Source organism: Bombus pascuorum, chromosome 8 (genome assembly GCF_905332965.1).
Source record: "Bombus pascuorum chromosome 8, iyBomPasc1.1, whole genome shotgun sequence".
NCBI classification, from domain to species: Eukaryota; Metazoa; Arthropoda; class Insecta; order Hymenoptera; family Apidae; genus Bombus; species Bombus pascuorum.
Window position 1 is genome coordinate 1,307,085 of NC_083495.1, and position 21,928 is coordinate 1,329,012.

At 41.3% G+C, this 21,928-nt stretch overlaps 1 protein-coding gene across 17 annotated transcripts in view; it reads left to right on the forward strand.

Moving 5' to 3' along the window:
• Positions 1–782: 782 nt before the first annotated feature.
• The window catches only part of LOC132910180 (protein turtle-like), a 160,609-nt gene continuing 139,463 nt past the window's right edge, over positions 783–21,928 (forward strand). For all 17 annotated transcript variants that reach the window (XR_009658705.1, XM_060965723.1, XM_060965717.1 and 14 more), the window contains exon 1: positions 783–1,276. The gene's annotated coding sequence lies outside the window, so the exon portion shown is untranslated. The remainder of the gene's footprint in view (positions 1,277–21,928) is intronic.

The following is a 21,928-nucleotide window of genomic DNA, read 5'->3' on the forward strand; positions in this document are numbered from 1 at the left end:
AAAATCTGAGTTAAGTTAAGGTTTTTACATATAAGGGTTCTCTCTACGCCTTTATAGTCATTGATCAACGCGTTCACAGTGACACGCTTGGCAGTTTGCACGGAGTGGCCAACCGCGATACTATGGTTGAATAGTGAGCAGGGTTTGAGCGATCTCGCACGGTCGATGGACTCGCATAAATTAGAAGCGTTAATATGCGTTAGAGCAATCCCATCTCGGTTATTGCCCAAGGGATCGTATCGTAGCTGCATACGTTGCACGTACCGTTATTGTATTTCTCGTTCCATCGCAATTTTGCAGAGTATAGTTCGGTGTTAAATAGGCGTTTTCAAAAACAGACGGCTAATCATGATAAGGAAAAGAAGAGGAGCGAACAATAATTCATATAGTTTCTTCGTCAAGAATTCTTTTTAAAATGAAACCAATCGATTTTAGGTTAAAAATTCTTTGCTTTCGACGGTAAAGTCACATTTGATGATTGTGACATTATCGAAGATCTATTCGTGTTTATTCGATATATTAGAATCGATCGATAAGCATCACCATAAGCAGTAAATGTATTAGCATGAAAAGAAAAATAATTTAGAGATTAATATATAAATATAATGAAAATAATGTCACCTAAAGATTTTGATTACGGCGGTTCGGACCCGGCGTGTGTAGACGGTGCCGGTGTTGCTATTGTTGATTGGCTGAGTGGAACGCGGCGATGGCGCCTATTGGTCGACGCGCGGAGGTGCGTTCGATAGCCCGGCTCGAACCCCCAGTACCCGGCAGAGCCTCGTACGGGAAACTGCTCCGTTTACGTGTTGTTACTTTCGAAGCTCCGAAACTCGTCCGCAGACCGCGTGCCCACATTACTTTTCGCCGTCCGTTCCTCTTTCTCTCGTTTCTTTTTTCCTCTCGTGTTGACCTCCCTTGCTGTCTGCGAACAGATTCCGTTGCGTGAACACGGTGATCGAGTCGTTTTCAGTTCCGTTCCGTTCTTTCTCCCTTCATATATTAGTGTCGTTAAGCATCGCGCCAGAGATTGCGCGTCAAGTTCGCGACGCCGTTGTTTTTTTCCGGCAGTCAAGTCGAGCGGTGCGACTCTACGAATCTTTCGACCGCCGCCGGGTGTCGTTACGTGCTTTTATTGTGACTGAACCTTTTGTGTTCCGCGAGCTCTTGTTTATCCAGTGCCCCTTTTGTTGCTTTTTTGAGGATTTTTCTTCTGCATCCTGCGAAATCGGCTCTACGACAGATCCTTCCTTCTCCACAGTGTTCATCTTTCTTGGTAAGTGCATCATCCTTCGATTAATCGCTTTTTCTTTTATTTATTGCCGTTCTAATAGCGTCATTTATTATCTTTTCTTCGTTTGTTATGCGGGTTCTGCGTCGCATTTCTCATATTACGTACAGCAATGTTTTGTTTATTCTACGTTCGTTTAACATGCACCGGGACAAGATTAGAAATCTAACCTCTTTACGAGTTTCGTATTACGCGACCGTGAACGAGGAAACTGAGCCACGTCCGCTGTGTTAATGATTTTGGAAATAGCATCATCGTGTTGATATGAAAATATGACGAACGTATATGCAAGATCAAACATTAAGAGGTTTCCGGCATTGGTGCCGGATATTGTCGTGTCTTTGTACACGGCGGTTATTTACCAAGAAGCAAATATAAGTACATTTGTCAAAAATCAAGGAACTCCAAGCTTACCATTCGATGTAGAATTTGTACTCACAGAAGTCGTAAATATTTACCGACCTCGAAAGCATTTCACTCGAGACGTTTCTCAACGTCGACGCTTCCGCGTTGACATTTGTCATGCCTCGTGACGCGACGATGCAAAACGAAACGATACGGACCAGGACGAATGCGTACAATCGCCATCGTCGATGTTAACTGCTATCGATTTCCAGTGAAGGATGTAAGAAAGATTACTTTTAATTAATATGTTTCTATTCGCTCGCTCGTCTCCAATCGTTCAATCATCGTTCTCTGAATTATTAATTTGTGACGCATTATGCGCAGTTATTATGGCGTGGTAGCGGCCGTCGATGATAATGTCTATTAGGGGGAAAGCTATCGCTGCGATGCGCCTATATCTTAATTGCAAATTGCAACTATTCGCAGGAAATTTGCCAAGGCTGAGTTGATTAAAACAGCCACTGTTTCCTGCCAGTTCCGGAATAGCGACGACGACGGCATTATTCGACATTAAATCGACATTATTCAGCACTGATGACGTTTGCCGCTGCTACTTTGATAGGTCAATATCGATGACTTTACTTTATGCTTCTTCCTGCTTTCAGATGCAGAAAGGCAAAAATAGCTTTTACTGCGATTTTAATGCGATTTGCCATTTAATCTTTCGTTCGAAAAAATATTGCAAACAGAATAATTGTTTTCTAACTTCTGCTTTATTCTGTTTGCTTGCCATTTCTACGTTTTGCGGCTGAGCCGTCCAACGTTATCGCATTCCTCGTTTGCCAATAATTCGAAGCGTTAAATATGTACATATTTGGTAGGTAGATACAACGCGTACCTGCACAGATAATAATACATATATTTCTTAGCCGTAACCGCGTTATCCGTGTCGTCGATACGCTTACAGTTATATATATTTTCCCGCGAACCATCCTTGAATGCTGCATTTCGCAACCCAATCTCGAAGATGAGTTTTCGTTTCTCGAATATCATGTGTCGTTCGAATCCATGTAATTTTTTACGCTGGATTTCCGATAAGCTAGCACATCATCGGACAGCTTTCTCCTCCATCTGCGAAAAACCATCGTTGTCGTCTAATTCAATATGGTTTATGTCAATATTTGGCTTTTCGTGGCTACCGCGGTTCACAAACGAACTTTATTCGATCATTAACTCTCCGGCACAGGCGATAATCGTCGTATGGTAACAATTAGATTAACGAATTGCTCGAAAAGAAGCTTTGTAAGAAACGTTACGATCGATTGATTACGCCGATACGGTTGATCTGTTGATTCCATCGAGACGCGGAACTGAAAGTTGTAGAATCTATCTGCACGTTTCCTGCCAGTTCATCAAACCTGGTTTTCGACCTCAGCTCCTACTACAACGAGGCTTGAATCCGTTTTCTCGACATTGTTCTGTTTTCAGATTTAAAACACGCAGGCGTCTGTGGCGCGAGAATACGGGAATTTTCTGAATTTCGGGGATGTTTGTCGCGCATGTCGAAAAATAAGTCACGCCGATAGATCACAGTAAGGAATTGAACTGGTAACTTGTGAATCCTCTTTCTATTTCTTGATAACGCCAACGAGAAATTCCTTTGTCTCCCTTCGTCGTTTATATTTTTCTATTACGGTCCTATACATACATATTTACGCAAGTGCATGTAATAACTTCTAAATTTTCTTAGTGAACTAGGATTTGAATTTGGGAATTTTAACGCCGTTAATATTACAATTAATCGTAGTCAGATGACCCTGAAGAAGGTGGGGTTATAAAAATAATAACACGATACAAACACGTATCTCGTTTAATTCACAAAAGTTTTTGTATCTTAAAATACAGATAGCTGGAAATGCCTGTACTTTATTTATTTGCCTTGCGTGCACACTAATATGCTAGAATAATTTTATCTTCGCGCTTTACGAGAAGATGAAATTTGTGGATGAAAAAGTAGGCAGATCTTTTTCACGTAGGACGGTGAATAGTTTCAACTCTCTGCCGTGTTCCCCATCTCAGTTGTACGGATTATTTATAGAATATTGCTATATCTGCAATATGTAGATAACCACACCGCGCCGATATTGGTTTTACGTTCGCGGATCCTGCACACGTGTACATGTATTTGTTTCGAATGCAGAGGGCCGCGAGTCGGTATCGAGCGAGACCGGTATTTCCTATAAATATGTACATATACGTCGAGCACGATCAACTTTTAAAGATTTGGATGCGAGAAAACGCGCGCGTGCGTGTGTATGTGAAATTATTTTTTAACAAGACGAAAATTCTTTCGATTGTCGATAAATGCATTGTTTGCGGGTAAGGGAAAGACGGCGCGTGACGTTAAAAATAAAAGCAACTGCTGGAAGTGAAATATTTTTCGTTTTTGCTTCTTTCTTTTTAAAAACGGTGCACGCTATCGTGAAACGGAATTCGCACGCGAGAAGACGAAAATCTTTTCTTCTCGTGCTCGATCGTATCTCAGTTTTGTTTCCATCGTGTGCACGTAGGTATATATATGTGTGTAATGTATATACATATGTATGTATATGTATATTTCATCGTCGTAATCGTCCGCTTGTGCCTCGTGACTTTTTAAAAAATTGTGACGGAGAATTAAATTGCGAAGCTTCGGGAAGAGAGTGCAGATCGTTTAAAAGAGAATCGAGCAACGAATTTCATTTCGTACAATTTTTTTCTTCCTTCCGGAACAGTTTGAGCAGTTAGAAGATCCACTTTAATTCCTGACTCGGTAATGGCAAACAATTAAAAGCGTAGAATTCCCTGTGTTCTTCTCTAAGGTTTATTATTCGTCGTGGCAACAAAATAACAGTACGGAAAAACACATTATTAGAGGAAAAGAACGGAAAGAGAGTTATTTTCCTGAGGTAGGCGGCCGGAAAAGTGGAATTCGTTAAAGTTCCTTTTTGTTGTGCAACAGGAAACTCAGATTATATCTTATTACACGTGAGAACTCTGTTGGCGCATTATCTTCGCGCGTATTTCAGGATTGTAATCGTATCCGTGAAATGCCGCGATAACTCGCGTGTTTGTGCATAATACGTGAGAAAGCAAGGGGAGTTTATATTTTTCCACGGACCTTTGATTGCAAATGGAGAGAGTCGAGCAACCGTTATATCCTCTACAAATTTAAAATTTAAATTATTTAAAAAAACAAAGGTAAAGAACCGTCACCGCTCTTCGTTTTATATTTAACGCTCTTCACATCGTTAAGAAGCATTTCGTTTTGTATACACGAGCGTCTCTTTGTTCGCTCTGACCTGTTTCTTTCTTTCGCGGAACGTCGTTCTTATTCACAGAGTTCGAAGTTTCGATTCCGATTTATCGATTCGCGGTCAAAGAAGCTCTCGAGTTTAGAATAGCCAAAGGGGTACGCGTGTGCAGAAAAGCGCGGCGGAGGTTCAACGAAGCATAGCCCTCGAGAAGGTTACGAGAGGTGACTAGAGAGCTCCTGGAGTGGCTGGAGCACCAGCGCGAACAGGACTCGAAGAACTTGCGGGAAACCTAATTCGAGGACGTACGTACCGATAGTGGAGACAAGGGCTTCATGCATATTCAGCGTATTTGTGGTCAGAACAGGCTGGTAACTCATTGTACTAGAAGGCCCAGCATTTGCCTTACATTGACGCGAAGGGTAGGAACATGGAAATTGGCGAGGGTTGAGCGTTCGTTACTCGAAAACGGTGCGACAGGTGAAAGAGCTGTCCGTCTTGCGACCCCCTTTCTCTTCGCGCACCTGCTCGATTTAACGACTTTGCTCTAAATTGAAACGGCCTTGGGTCTTGTTTCCGGGAATAAATCCGTTCGTTCTTCGTTCCATTGCCGAATAACGCTATTTATCTTCAATTATCGTATGAGAAATTTCATCCAACCAATCTACACATGCCATTTTCTGGTCTTTGTCAAACAGCGTTAGTAGTCGGAAGACGCATAGTTTCTTCTAACAACATTCTCATGATCTTGAGCTTTTCGTTCAAGAATGTGTTTATCTCATTTGTAACTAATTGCATTATACCTGTACGAGAGTTAAACGCCGCTACGGAATGACTTTCATTTACATGAAATTCCGCTTCACTTCGGAAGATATATCCAACGTTTTCCGACTGTAATAACATCGTAATAATCTTAGTCTTGCGACGAAGTAGCATTCTTTGCGTTATGGAAAATGGAGAAAAAACGAAAGACGCAAAGGGGAAGGTTTTAGAGGATGTTGCTCGCTCATTGGATGGAAACTCGGAATTTACATATCAATGGGATATCGATGACTTGTCCTCTGGGAGAAACATACAGGGAAGGAGAGAAAGAAGAGGAAAAGGTGTACTGTCACAAGCAGGAATCTTGCTCGTGGATGGTGGACAAGTCCTCGAAGGAAACGGCTCGAGAAATCCGAGATATTCTCTCGTTATTTTCAGCGTCATTTCATATTTCACAACGTTTGTCCTTTTCGATGGACTGTTGTCCTGTATTCTTTATACGGTTGCATTGATCGATGATTGGATGATCATAGATTCCTCAAAGAAAAGGGATTTTTTATTCATTCTCGTTGAATGTTTGCATTTCTCGCTCTTGTTACATGTATTTTGCTTTGTTTCTGACGAAGAACACGTTGGTATGTCAGATATATCTATATTCTTCTCTCCTCGTTTAGATTTCCTTGTATATTATTGGAGTGAGGTTTTACTACCGAAAATTCTCCGGTTACCTTTGGAACTAGTAGTTTGCATATGCTCCACTGCGTCGTGGATAATGCACGACTGTCGATCTGCTATTTCCTTCCAAGGACAATTTTGCACATTGCAGTCACGTAAGCCCCTCCACTTGCTCACTCCCATCGCATCGTCTGATTTTGGATTCTTCCCTGCGCCCCTTTTTCGAGGTCAAAATATCATTCGGTTTGCGCGCTTCTCAATAGAGTCTTCCAATCGTTTTCTGTCGCTTTCCAACCATCGGTTTCCGCGCTACCGCGGGATATGATTATCCGCGATTTTTCGAGCTTACGTCGTTTCCTGTCGCGTCGCTGCAAGTGTTATCGGTATAGCCTTCCAAAAGACCGTAAAACCAGAAATTTGAATAATCGCGTTTACAAGAAAGTTGTGCAAATCTTATAACGTATTTCTTTCGAACGGGAAAGTTCTCTTCTTGCTCGCTCTACTGGCTTACAAATATTCCCTGTACATACAACTTTTTGGTAAAAAATCTTCTTTACAGTTTGGTTTAGTTTCTTCTTGTCTCGTTTGACGATCGCCGATATATTCCGATACTTAGGGATATTTCGATTGTAGGTCGTTCGCTTGACCATTCACAATATAAATTGGATTCTTAAATTAAGAATGGAACTTGGTCGATGTGTAAATCGCACGGACCACAGCCTCTTTTTCATATCGTATTTTATTCTTTGTGATACGAAGCAGTGAGAGATAGTAACAAAGGGAAGAAGGAAGGAAAGCGTGGGTGGTGATGCAGGGTATAGGGAGGTGGTCGCATTGATTCTTCGCCGAAGGCCGGATAGTCGGTGTGGAGGGTGGTTTTCAGCCTTCTCTTCTACTTTCGCTTGCTCTCTCTTCACGAGTCTCTTTCGTTCGATAATGGAGGTTCGGATCGAGATACCTGCCTACCCGCTTATATTGTACGTATCACGCACGTAAATATTTGCAGGAGTACACGTGCGTGTGTACCATATGCACATGCATAGTTTGTGCGCGAGATCGTGCGATCGTGTATATGCGCAATATTCGCGCGAGTAAAAGTATACATAGGTAAAGTAAGCACGCAGGTAGGTAAGCACTTTACGTGATTGGCCGAGCCTTGGCAAGAACGACAGGTCTTAACCCTTTCGTTTGATTTTTCTACTTTGTGGAAACTCATCGATAATTCCTGTCAAAACTTTTCCGGTGCCCTACTGCTACCGTTTCGTAAAGGAGCTGCTTGCTCTCGTCGGCCAGCGATCTTATGTTTTCATTACAAAGGGTAGCATGCATACCACGATCGTTTATTTCTATTAATCCTTTACGTTTCGCTTAGGCATATACGTACATGATAATAGAGTTTCTCAGAAGAGATTCCCAAAGAACCTTTTCAACGTTATGTTATACCGACATGATGGCATTTCATGAATACAATTCAGCTGTATATACTGTGTCAAATTGCTTCGATGAATTAATCACACACTGCAGAGCGTGATTACAATTTTAGTTACAAAAGTTTTCCTCATGATAAATCGTGCGATATAACGCGTAAAAAATAATAGTTTCCGACGTTACGTATATTTACAATAAAACGTTACGTTAACCATTATTTTTCGCAATTGCAGAAATTTGAAATATCGTTTCTCTTCTCTTTTTGTCATAAATTATCTCGTGTAGCACTTTTCTCGATTAAAAGAAGCCAATGTCTATTTCTTCCTGTTTTTCTCTTTTTACGCGGTAGACTTTCGATGCGAGGGTTCCTTCGCATTTATCGGAAAACGATGGTAGGTTTTGGCGGTGAGTAATTTGGTTAGGTGAAGTATTTTTCTCAGGCAATATTGGAAAGTACGTGGCAGTGTATTTTCTTTACTAGGAAACTCGACAACGGCACTCTTTTCGATTGAGGGATATTTTAACAGTTTATGCTTATTTCTTGCATCTACATATATGTTCTAAATATAATCTCTTTAAAGGTTTTGTTTCTCTCGATCCGAACGTCCGTGTCATTTAAAAATCTGTTCGGTATTTTTAATCAGCAAGTAGCATTCATTCGTGAAATTCTAACATCCGCTCGATAACTAGACGTTCTATTGTTTCTAAAATTAGCGTAGAGTGTTAAAGGAAACTGCTTTGAAGATGGTATTTTCTTGGATTCTTCTTAGATCGATGACAGGAGTGTTTTGAGGGACAGGGTGAAGCGGAGTCAGGTAAGATTGCCTTGGGAAGAAAATATTCTCCCGGCTGCGTTCGTCGCATTCCATAAGGATCATTACGTCAAATAACAGAAATCTTTCGAGACTTTTTCATCTCCTTCTTCTTCCCCTTGTCTTTCCCTTTTCTCCCCTTTCTCTGACTTGCGATTTTCTATTCTATGCTTTCCTTTATCATCCATTGTCCTCTTTCGATCTTCTCTCGGCTTCTTTTTCACGCGGGTTTTCTCCAGTTGACTCCCGGGTCTTTACAGCCTGTACTCTAACTCCGTTCGTGTTACATAGCACCGTTGACTACAACAACGGATCCCTTACTGTGTGTGAATGGCGAAGGGAGAATCGCAAGCTGTATAATCAACTTTGCTAATATAATTCGGTGCACTTACCGCACCACTGCCGAAAAATCCAAATGTACGTACATTAACCACCAATTATTATCGTCATCGCATTCATCGTGTGAATTGCATGTTAGACTTTAAAACGACGTTATTAGTTGCATATGATATAATGTATCGTAATCAAGGTTTCATTGATGCTGTCAGGATGTAGGGTAATTAGTCCATTGTAATCGGTGATTATCATCGTTTTGATTGAGCTTGTTTTATCGTACGGAACGCATAATTTTCGTATATTCGACAAACCAATTGCATTGATGAATCGCGATATTTCATCAAGCCAACAGATATGGATTTGTCGACAATATACTGTGTATAGATTTGTATTTTTGGGCAAGTTGCTTCTTTCCCTCCCCTCCCCTTTCTCTCTCTCTCTCTCTCTCTCGTTATTTCAACAAGATTGTATTAGCGCATTGTTAATAGGTCAACCAAATTAAACTCTTCGTTCGCGTAAATGAGTTACAAATCGTTAAAGGTTACAAATGTTACGCAGTTTTGTTCCATAGCATTAGCGATATTAATTTTAATCTATTTCGTTGTTTAACCGAATTCTTCGTTAAGGAAGCTAGCCCAAAGCACAGAATTGATAGTTGAAGTTAGATGTGGGATTGGTGGATGGTATGTAAGGACACGATGTTTCGTTCGATGGGAATATATCTTTCATGGATGATTTGCTCAAATATGCGAGTAGGAGAAGCAAGAAGATATAAACACGAATGGAAAATCTAAGGTAATCTCCGGTATGGAAAATCCAAGACCGATATGTAAGAAACAATGACGTTAAGAAACAAAAAAAAAAGACGTTTAAACGGCACTTAAATGGTGTTAAAGGATGATATAGTGTAGCAGCGTGTAGCTACGCGTTCTGGATACTGACAATGAATCGTGGGAAAAAAATGAGCTACCGTCGTAGATGGAAAAGACGCAGCAGGTTTACTGCGCGATAAAAAATGAGCCGAGGCTCGTAAAATCTGAGAAGAAAGATACATTGTTGGCAACACTTGACCGATTCTGGTAATTCATGATACGAAATGCAAATTGTTTTACTCGGCTAATAAGATTACAGCTGCTTTCGGACTTCCTTACGTGCTCGAATGAATAGATTATAAGCAAATGTTAGATGTATCGTTGATCGATATTATGCTATATATGTACATATATACGTAGCATGTAGTTCGTCGTCACGGAACCAAATATCGATATTACTATCTAAGGCAGATGTCAATCGAAACCTCGTAATACAGTAACACTTAGTTTACAATCCGTGTCGCGATACAAAGTGTACCGTTCTATGTGAGCATGAATAGAATCTTGAAATCGAGTCTAGTATCTTTACAAACGTATCGGTTATACGTCGGTAGTCGCGTATCTCCAGACATGAAATACCTTTAATTCAAGTTTCTTATTTCGCCTGAAGCAAGTTGAAGAGTATATTTGCTCCGTTCAACACGCGTGCAAACGTGACTAGGCATTTTTCCGCAATTGCAGGCATTCAGGCTATGCACTCTGACTTCTACTAATTTTATGGAATTCAATACGATCACGTCGTCATTGGTCCTTATTCACGTGCGATTCGCGTGCTCGGAGTACCGGTTTGAAGATATCCTGTTACGTTCTCGTAGAAACGCGACGAAGGGAAAAATGCAAGCAGCAAAACAGCGTAATAAGCGTTCGTGATTTGGTCGAACGTGTCAATGGAGAAAGATGAGAGCCAGTAGATGAAAGCATTCGATGAATATGTTACATGCCGAGACAAAATCGGAAGAGAGGAGAAAGAAAGGAAAAAGGGAATAGCATGAGAAACGAATCGGAAAGACTCGACTTGATTGAAGTCGCTTGCGACACTCAAGGAAGAAAACCACTTGAAGCAAAAGTTTCTTCGAATTTCAAATAATCCTGAATGGATAGCAATTTGTGGGTCGGGGATTCGGAGTTTCAACTGCTAAAAACTTTTCTGCATCTCGACTTTTCACTATTCGAAAAATGCGTTCCATGGCAACTACGCAACCCGCTTTATTTTCCTTTTCTTATTGCTTCAGACGTTTACATCGACGTAAACGCGTGATTTAGCGCAGTGTGTTCGCTTTGAAACTTTTGGGAAAATATCTATCTAATTATAAATTATAACGCACCTGTTACGATTGTCTAATATTCATAAATTTCAAAGATGACGCAGTCGGTTCTGTTCTCACAATAATTGATAAATTAATTCCTCAGTCTAAATTGCGCCAACAGATAATTATTTTTTCATATTACATTCTCTATATTATGTGTAAATAAAGTGAATTTTCAACGTCAGAAATGAGTTCAAGTTCCGTGTGTTTTGTAAGCGAAGAACGTTATCTTCGCATCGTGGTACTCCTTCTTTCTCGACTTTGTTCAAAAGGTTGATTTTCTCACAAGGAGTCTTCGTTTTCGTGCGTATCGTTTGTATCTTTCCGACCAAGTGTTAAATACCTGTAGAGCAGCAACCGCTACTTTAAACACCGAGGATGTGGTTTTACCTGAATCGAATTCTTCGAGATCATTCGATCGTTGAATCCTACGGGACGATGCTATCCATAATTTTAAAGGAAAAGATTCCATTTTAGGTGTTAGATACTCAAGTAATGAGAAAAGTGACTTGTATCTCGAAGATCGATGAAATACTTCAACGTGCTTCCAATTAATTAGCGACCTGGTGGACGATCGGCGTTTCCATTGGTATTCGTTCGAGATCGTGCGAGTACGTTGACATTTCCCTCATTTTCCAAGGAAACTTCGGCCTGACGATCAACATCGTAGTCTTTGCCGTATTGCATTCCTTGCTCTTTGGCGTTCCCGATACAGGAATTTACTAGTGACCCTTGGGGCATCCGTTAATCTCGAGATCATCGGATTAAAGCGAATTCGTATCGTCCACGCAAGAATACGTAGAATACGAGCTAGTATTATTGATCGATGAATCTGACGTTCCGTGACTACACCGTGTATTTAAATACTTTTCTGCAAAATACAATTCGCGTTCGTGAATGTTCGCCGAGCAAAAATGAATTTTCCATTTACGGTCTTTTTCCCCTTGACGTTCGACCATGTTTACCGTTAGACCTTTGCGAAGAGAGTTTCGATTCGAGCGCAATAGTACAGAGTTTGACGGAAACATATGGTGACGTGGCATCGTCAGATCTAAATCGAAATTATTTCAGGAAGCGACTTTGAGTAGAAGCTATCCGCGTGTGTTACATGCTTCTCCTCTACTGCCACCTTGCCCTCAACCCTTGGGGCATCTGTTAATCTCGAGATCAACGGATCAAAGTAAGTTCGTTCCAACTATACGAGAGGAACGGACGAAACGAGCTCTATTCCCTTTCTCCATCTGCTACTCTTGTATCCTCTCCCTTTTCTCCTCTTCTCTCCTGCTCACTCTTATTCTCGTCCTCGGTTCCCCTCTTCCTATCGTTCCCCTCGTCTTCTCTTCAACTCAGTATCAAAGTTGGATATTTTGCTGGAATCTTGCAGCGAGAGTGTATGAACGTTGAGTATTTTCCGGCTACTCTCGAATTCGTTGTACCGAACCAACGCGGCACTATCTTTGGTGTTCGATAGTAATTACGTAGCTGAATGAAACGTTTTAATTATACGACGGGTGAGCTTTGTGCTCAGGATTAAATGCATGCCTCGGGCAGATCGCGCTCGTCAAACGTTATCTCTTCACGAAGAAGTTTAATGAAATTGTGTTTTCCATGGCTGAAAATACCTTTAGCCGTGACACGTACGCGATAGAAACAAGAATACAGTCTTACGAAGAAGTATCGACTGGCATTGGCACCTTTATCGTTGAACAGTGCTCCAAATAATAAAATTTAGTCGCGTATAAGCGATCATCGATAGTTACGTCGATGAACGCGCTGGAACGCGGAAAACTAGATCGGTATATGGCAACCTCGCATTATGAAACACGACTCAAGGCAAGAAAGTTGATTAGTACGCTGAATCAAGGCGTTTCCATGCATTGGTCATTCATGGTTCCTTCAACTTGCCCGTGTTTGTAAACATAGGAGCACGCCTGTAGGATTACTCACAGACTGGATACCGGTCTGACCGATGCTCGACAACATTGGTTTCGCCTAAACTGTTCTCATATTCACGACCCGATTTTTCTTCGTGACTTTCTTGTGGAATTCCTCTCGTCTAAATAGTTATTAGCTGAGCGGAAAAGGCGGAAACAGGATGAAAAAACGAAAGAGACATCGGACATGATCATACTAGACTAAGAAACGTTGTTGGTCGATGAAGCGAGCGAGTGGCAGACGAAGAAAAAGACGTGGCTGAGCCGAGAGAAGATGTTGGGCGGATTGGAGGAATCGTGGGACCACGGATGGTAGGATCAGAACCACGCAGATGGGCATGAAGCAAAGGGAGAACCTTGGTTCCGCGATGGTGGTAGGGATGGAACGTGGTTTGTTCACTTTCCCGAATGATCAGCTCGCTTCCTCAGGGCGCGGTTGCGACCTCCTACCAGTTGAAGGATTGTTCTTGACGAGAATTTCACCCATAATATCGTTAAATGGATGGTCGTCTGTTACTCGTTAACTTTATCATTGCATTATGGTATCGTTACACGGTCGATCTTTGCGTTTTTTTCAAGTTTAAACATTTTTCTAACACACCCTGGTCGTATACGTGATACGTGAATCGAGTACTGTCGTTGTACGTAAGTCGGAACTTTCAAGCTAGAATAATGCGTAGGTATGCAAGGTCCGTGTGAGATGGTGGCTTGCGCAGTACTCAAAACTAACTTCTTGAAATGGCTAAAAGTTTTTATAGAGTTTCGTGAGTACAAAAGAAACGTACTTTAACGCCGGAATGTTATCATGGCCGGGGTTGTTTCAAGTTGTTTCCATAAAACCAGTTTCTTAAAAACTGTGTACACTTTCAAGTAGTGTTTGTAAGTAGAACTACGTTGTACATTGTATCGCAAAGTTACTTATATCAATTGCAATTTTCTCGAAAGATAGTTACTTGAACGACCCAACGAGTTGCGAATGAAACAACAGGGAGGTTTTCATTTTCGATAATAATTGTCAAATGAAAATGTATCGTTGCGTTTGTATTGATACAATTAAAAAAAAATAAGATTGGAACGTAATTCTAACGTATCGTTGAATACGGAAATTCCATCGAAACTCGTCGAATCGTAAAGCACAGTTAGAACGTTTCGCAAGAACGAGAGGTAGGCACCTTCGAGTCTGAGTGTCCCCTTAAGAAGGATCGTTTCGGAATTTCTGACGGGAACCGGTTTTTAAAAATCGTGCAAACTTGGAAGTTGTATCCACCGGGCAAAACTACATCTACCTGGCTTGTAGATGCCATATTATTACCTGTAACGATCGCGGTCGGCTAACTCCACGTTGTAACAGCAGCAGTCGTAACCCTGGTGTTAAAGGAACATTCGAACGCGACTGTGATGGGCACTCGTGGTCAGAGCAGTCGAAACTAACTTTGTAGAATTGCTGAACCCGGTTGCAGAGTTTGGACCGGAAGGAAGGAAGCTGTCTTCACGCTTGAATGCCTTTGCAAAGACCGTCGCTTAAACATTGTGTGGATGCTGTGAATGTAGTTAATGAATCAATTGTACGGTATTGCACGGTGTTGCGAGCAACGCGATGTTTCGCCTATTTTTCTTTCTTCCTCTTGACTTTAAATATCACCCCTAACCGAAATAGCAGACCACCCTGTTAAAAGTGAAATTAAAATTTCTTCTGAAGACATACTTTATAATCTAAACATTTGACAAGGTTTTTTCTAAACAGCGTACACGTCTTTTTTTTACTAGAACGCAACTGTTGGTGGTTAACGGTCGATAGATAGAGATTTCATAGATCGTATTACGCGTTTTGGCAGCGGTTCTTTGTGCTTTTATCGTGTGTGGTCTAACCTTCTGCTTCCTCGTATTTATTGCGCTTTTTGCTCTGTGACAAGCGAGAATTGGCTTGTCATCGAGGATTTCACGTACTAGATTCTAAATGTTTCACACCGGCATCCCGTTAAGGTCGGAAAAACGGACAGTCATTGTAGCATGCTCGATCGAATAGTGGTGTAACTTAATGTCTCTGGGTAGAGAAAAATACCCTTGAACGAGGTATCAGCGTAGGATATCTTTGTCGAGGTTTTCATCTCAAGAACGAATACCGTCAATTGACATCTAGCTACTGAGCAACTTTTTCATAAGTAATACCTGATCGAATTATCCTCTTTTCGTACGATTATCAAACTGACTGCGACGAGTCGTATGCGAGGCGAGTCGGAGTCGAGACACGTCCAAGGTGAACCAGTGTTCGAAGAGCAGCGCCACGAATACCTAGAGGTACTCTACATACATACTTGGTTGCCAGACGTTGCGGGCGCATGTCGTGCGTAACCTTAAGTCTCTGTTACGATTCCGTATATCCGTACGTTTGTGTAAATGACTTGTATCTATAGACAATGGTATGTGATATTCCTCGAGTTAACCGAAAAAGAGATATCGATTGAATGTGTTGGCTTCGCAAACTGGTCGAGTTCGATTCTTGGATGAAGATTCGCTCGCTTTCTTGGAACGTGTTTGTCATATTGTCCTTTGATTTATCGATGTTTTACGTATTCCATGCGCATAATAACTACCATTATAGGTGCCGTAACAGCTGAAAAGATATTGGGCTACCGAAACTTATGACCCTCGTGAGACCAACAAAGGTAGGATTCGGTATTTGCAGGAACCTCGGCAAATATCCTTTTCGACCGATTTATCACAGTCCCAGTTCCCGTACTTTGAAGACCAATTTTGAAGTTTTCTCCGCATCCTGCGGATTATTCTTTGAAAAGCCAGTTTCTCCGTAAATCCTTGCACATGGGAATGTCGTGAACGTAGGACCTTCCTCGACGAATATACGACCGAAGAAATGAATCTCGTTTTTTATTGTTACTAAGTCAACCGAGTCGCCTGCCTACTCGAACCGGGGCAACGTTTAAAACGTTTTCCTGAAAGAAATTCTGTCGGAAGAATTGTTCCACGTGCTTGTGCGTGTATCGCAGGAAAATTATTTCATTAGGAATCACGCGATTCTGACTGGAACATGAAATAGACTTTTTTCGGCTTGTCGATATATAATCCGAGCTGTCTTTGTCTCTTTCTCGGAACGAGATCGAACATCATTTCCGAGCAGATCGGGAACGATTTACGAGTCTGTAAATCTTTCCCCAGAGGGATTTTCGTGACGGACAGGCAACGAACCGTGTGATAGGATGTGAGGAGAGGGAAAAAAGAAAATACCGGGAAAAGCACGGTCTCGTTTCCCAACGACGCGACGATCCGAGCAAGGTCGGACGCGTACACAACCCAGCCGTTATAAATTCGTGTGTCCTGGAAGCCATCCTCTCGCTGCACCTGTACCTGCATTATTCGTAGCACAGCTGTGAGCAGCGCCAGCGCGTTATTCGCTGGCAATAAATCGAGTTCTAAGTAATGGCCGATCGAAGCCGCGGTTCCGTGCTCTCCGGGATCAGGAATAAAGGGAAGCCATCCTGTCATTCGTCTTTAACTCCTTTCCCGGTATTGTTCACGTACATATACACAGCCATCTTTGGCTTCGATTACAACGGCAAACCAATTCGTCGATGTATTAGAACAGTGTCTCTAATCGCATTCGTTGTCTCTTGTTTCTCCCATTTTCTAATCTATCTTCTTCTCCATTTTCTGTCACTACCCGTTACCTCCCAATTTATACCAGGAATTACCAACAGACATTCCCAACGGAGTTTCTTGAAATACACGCATAGGCTGCGATGTATAAGTAATTCCTACTATGTCGGTTAGATTCGCTTAATATATTATCTAAACTTGTCCAGTTGTCGATACGAAGAATGTTTCCAAATTGGTTCTGGAGTATTATCTTCGTGTGTGGTTGTCGTGCATTAGACAAAGTTCTCCCCTTATAATTTAATACGCGTAACATAAAAGTTTGTAACTACGTTTATACGTTTTACGTATATGCGAGGCGATAGGAACGCAAAGCTAAACCAAGCTATCGATAAATTTCACGCCCAAACGAATATCAGATTTATGCCATAAGGTCGCGGATCAACGTATGTGGAGCGATGGATTAAGTACCTATCGTATATTAGCCGTTATTACCTTTTCACCTTTTCACTGGTACAAACGTTCGGCCGACATTCTCTCTGTTACGTTATGTCGGTAGTTATTAAAGCAGTTGAGGTTATCGCGTCAATGGAAGCAGCGTTTGTTCGCCATTTGCACGACTTGGTCAGAGGACGTAGCAATCAGCGTTTTAAAGAGAATTTCCGGGGTACATGGAACGCCGCGGTACAGAGAGTGACGCGATGCGGCATGGTAGCGCACAGTCTATCGGAAAATTACGAAAGCAGTTAATATTTCCCGACAAGGCTCGATCGGTTTCCACGAGATGGAATACGACGAATTAGCAAACAGTTGCGGGACGCTTACTCGAATCACAATGCTTGATGGATCACGATAGTGCTATTATTTAGCTATCCTAGCTAAATTTATAAATGTCGACCTAGCCGTCACTTCATATTTTAATTAACGGAATGCTCGTGGAATTACCAACAATCAGTCTGAAAATACCTATTAACCGAAGCATCGGCGTCAGCAGCTGCAATTAATGTAGCGCAAATACATATCTAGTTCGTTTGTGGCTCGGATTGTACATTGATCACCGACCTTTCCGAACGTGATTTCGAAGTAGGTCCGATTCTCTCCTAACTTCGCAATCTTCTCGATGTCGTTACAGAATTCGAATCGAAATCATGTTTAAGTGTCCAAGTATCGTCTATCAATGCTTATCTTTTGCTTCACAGAGTCATAACTTTCTTGCGATTTGTGCACTCGAGTACGATCGAACGGAGACCAGTTATTGGAGTTTCCTTTCTCGAATAAAGCTACCGAAGAACGACTGTAATACCGAGGCGGTCGTTCCCACGACACGATGTTTTCGGAGCTCTTTTACGAGCGTGCGGTCGCATCGATGCCGAACAAGGCCGCATGACGTTTTCGATTCATTCGGTGCTGTTCGTTAGGTGCGTTTTCAACAGCAGGCTCTTCCTTTTTCGCTTGACCGTTTGGCTCTGTCTCATAAAAGATATCAAGTAGGAAGGATCGACGATCGAGCGTAAAATCGTCTCCGATTGTCTGTGAAGGAAACCGCGCATTCTTTCTCTGATACTACTAAACTCGTGAACGGCAGCCTGGACAGTCGACATTCAACGACTCGTCGCGTGATCGTTAAAGGGAAAAAGTACGAGGGTTCGGTGAACAGGAAGAGCCATCGTTCGAAGACGGCGAACCCATCGTTAGACTTTATTGCATTCGCTTGGAATCGACAGTTGCCGATAATACCGACAGAATCGTGTATTTGTCTAAGCTATTTCGAGAGTATACCAATTGTCGGAAAATCGTTTAGAACAAACGCGAATTAGTTGAAATGGATCCTTTAAGATACGATATCTCGTCAATCCGTAATGCTTTGGAAACTATTCTAGATATTTGTTTATGTTGAAACTGTGCATCGACATAAGCACTATCGATAGTTAAACGACGTTAACGGTGTAATTAAGTGCACCGCGCATGGGATTCTATACTAATTCGAACGCAGCCGAACGATCATAGATGTAACTAAGCCGGTACCTGGTCGCAAAAAAAGCAGAAGCGAAAAAAGATGAGCTGGCGGCAAAAAGGTGGTTTTGACTAAATTGCAGTACACATACGGAATAGACCAGGAACTGATAATAGTTGGTCGTTGGCGATTCTCAACTTTCGATGCGCGCAATCTCTATTATTTTTCTCTATTTTTCCCAACGTCCACTCTTTTTAGATGCATTCCTCGTGACTTCGTACACGACGTTCATGGAAGATAGACGACGTGAGCCCGTTGGCTCGCAACATCGTGTGTAGATAATCATAGGGCCGCGTGGCTGCGTCGATTGCGGTTTCTGTGCCCGGGGATGCGATGTCAAGCATTCTAGCTAACGATCGATCGTGCCAGCCAATTTTAATTAAGTTTACTCGTATACCGTGACGGCGAGTTATAAAAGCACCTTGACAGACTACGCGATACACTGTTGAAACACTGTTTCTTTACTTTCGCGTACAGTAACTAAATTCACTTCCTCCGATTTGATTTCATCCTTTGTTTTTCGTACGGTTAGTTTTCGACTTTGTCTGTTACCGTCTATACTATTGTGTCACAACGAAGGATTGACATCGATAGAGAAGTAGATAAACCGATGTTTATTAATTTGTTCGTACACGTATATTCATAGCTATGTATCATCTTCCGCATAGATTGAAACGTATGTATCTATGCAAAACGGGTAAATCTGCGAGTCATTCGTTATCGTTGATTGGGTGTAGGCTTATTGTTTCCATCCGTCTTCTCTGTATAGGTAGTCTTTTTTTATCCTCGTTTACTTCATTGTTACCGTCGTAAGTGTCAAATTATAGTAGATATTTGTTAGATAGAGATTCAATATAGTAGATTCGAATTAATTTTGGTAAATGTTGAGAAGGGTAAATGGATAAGAGCTGACAGGTAAACTAGATAACTAAATTAGATATGAGTATCTTTTACCTGATGGTTACTTTAAGTAATCCCTTTGGATGTAAATACAATGTCGAAAATTACTTTCACCTAAAACAAAAGTCCAAGTTCTCTCGCAGTTTGGTAGTATTGGGTTGTATGGTATTTCACGAGTACAGATTTATAGGTAGAATCGTTCGAGACGATCTCTCTACAAAATGGCAATAGATTCATCGATGTGTTTACGGACAGGATAGATTTATAGAGGCGAAAGTTTTGCATCGTTCCACACCGAAGAAGCTATGATGACGTTGAAACTATCGATAAAACGATGATAACGTTCTAGCTGGCAATACACCGATCGTGACAGTTTATATAGATCATTCTTGTTATAAGGTCAATTGATTACGAGCATAACCCATGATATATGTCTTTCGCCTGTCATCAATCTCGCAAATGTATTTGCATACGTACATTGTCCTCAATGATCCGCGATGGCTCGAGTCACCGCTTGATGAAGCGATTAACTTACGAAATGGTACCTAAATTGCGTACGAGAAGGACGCTGGTCGCGATGACGCCATTCTGAATGCAGCCTTTATTTCGGTCCACCCTCTTGGTCCCCAAGCGTGATAATCATTCGAATTTCCGGCCTTTCGGCCGTAAACGAATTGGAAAGAGCAGGACAAAGATCGCAAACAAAAACCGTGCGTCGAAACAAGATCGTATAGTCGCTACGTTGCAACGCGTTCTGACGATCGTGTGACTTTTACCGACGATTTGGGCGACGCACCGATTGGACCAATAGGAGGTACAGGAAGTACATCATTATAGGATTGAAGAGAAAGGGTTACCTCTTTTTCTTGCTCTCCTCCCCTTTGGTTCGTGGCTCTTGGTCATTGTCACGGTCATTTCCAATTAGAAGTTTTAACCGCCATTTCCTCTCGCCTAGCCGGTTTGTTTGTCCGATTTTATTGATCAATGCATTGCTCGCTTCCCAAGCCGTTCCTCTCGCATCACCCTCTAGACTTCATTCTTTTGCGACGTTTCTACCGTTCAGTTGGTATCGATCCGTTCGAATTCGATTAACAGTTGCAAATTTAATTACGTATAACCGCGCTCCTCCTCTCTACATTTTAGTCCCTTTCCTTTTTTTCTTTTCTTCAACTTGTTCGCTGTTCCTTTACCGAGAAGAATCTCGAGTCCGATAATTTCTCTTTCTTCCTTTTTTCGTGGTATTTTCTCGACCTTTCTTTCGCCCCCGATAGAGCTTATTTTCGAGACGAATGGAACTTTGCGGGAGTGTAATTGATGGTAACAGTAAACGAAGAGCGAAAAAGAACGTGTTTCTTTCGGGCCCGAACCTGAGTTAAAGTATGTACGCGACTAACTCCTACTATTCAATTTACTATCTCAGAGTTTTATTTTAAGATTAAAATATGCGTCGATAGTAGGAAATGTATTTGCCGGAAAAGCAAACATTGATCTTATATATCCCAAAGACTTTTGATTCTTCCTTCCAAGAACTAAATATGTACATACAGTAGCGGACAAAAGTTTAAGACGAAATGGAAGAAATAAATAATTGATTTACTTTCCATAAAAAATATAAATACGGTGTTCTACTTTTGGTATTAACTAATTGTACATTTGTTTGTACACTTAGAAAAAAAATTTCATTTTGATATTTTGCTCAATAGCTAAGTTATAAAAAAGGAACGAAATCTGTATAATATTTCGTCGGTCAAAAGTTTAAGACTATACAAAAAATATTAATTTTTGGTTAAAAAATATACACAATTTTTGTTTAAATTCAATATTTTGTTCAATATCCGTTATTTCTTATCCCTTCGGTACATCTTCTTGGCATAGAATCTATTAATTTTTTATATTAATCTACCGTAATATTATTCCAGGCTGTTTCAATCGTAGAGTAAAGTTCATTTAAATTTTTCGGTTTATAACCTTGTACTGTCTTTTTTATGATGCTTCACAAATTCTCGATTGGGTTAATGTCTGGTGATTGCGACGGCCACGGCAGCACGGTGATATTTTCTTCTTGAAAAAACTGTTTCACAACCCGAGCCGTGTGCTTCGGATCATTATCATTTTGAAAAATAAAATCATCACTCATATTGTTGCGTGCAAAAGGTAACATTGTGTTCTTGAGTATGTCCTTGTATTGAAAACGGTCCATAATTCCATTGATACGACATATCGGACCAGGGCCGCTTCGAGAAAAACACGCCCACACCATAACGTTGCCACCACCATGTTTAAGAGTTTTTAAAACGCACTGTGTTTTCAAACTTTCGCCAATTCGACGTCTAACGTACCGTATCCCGTC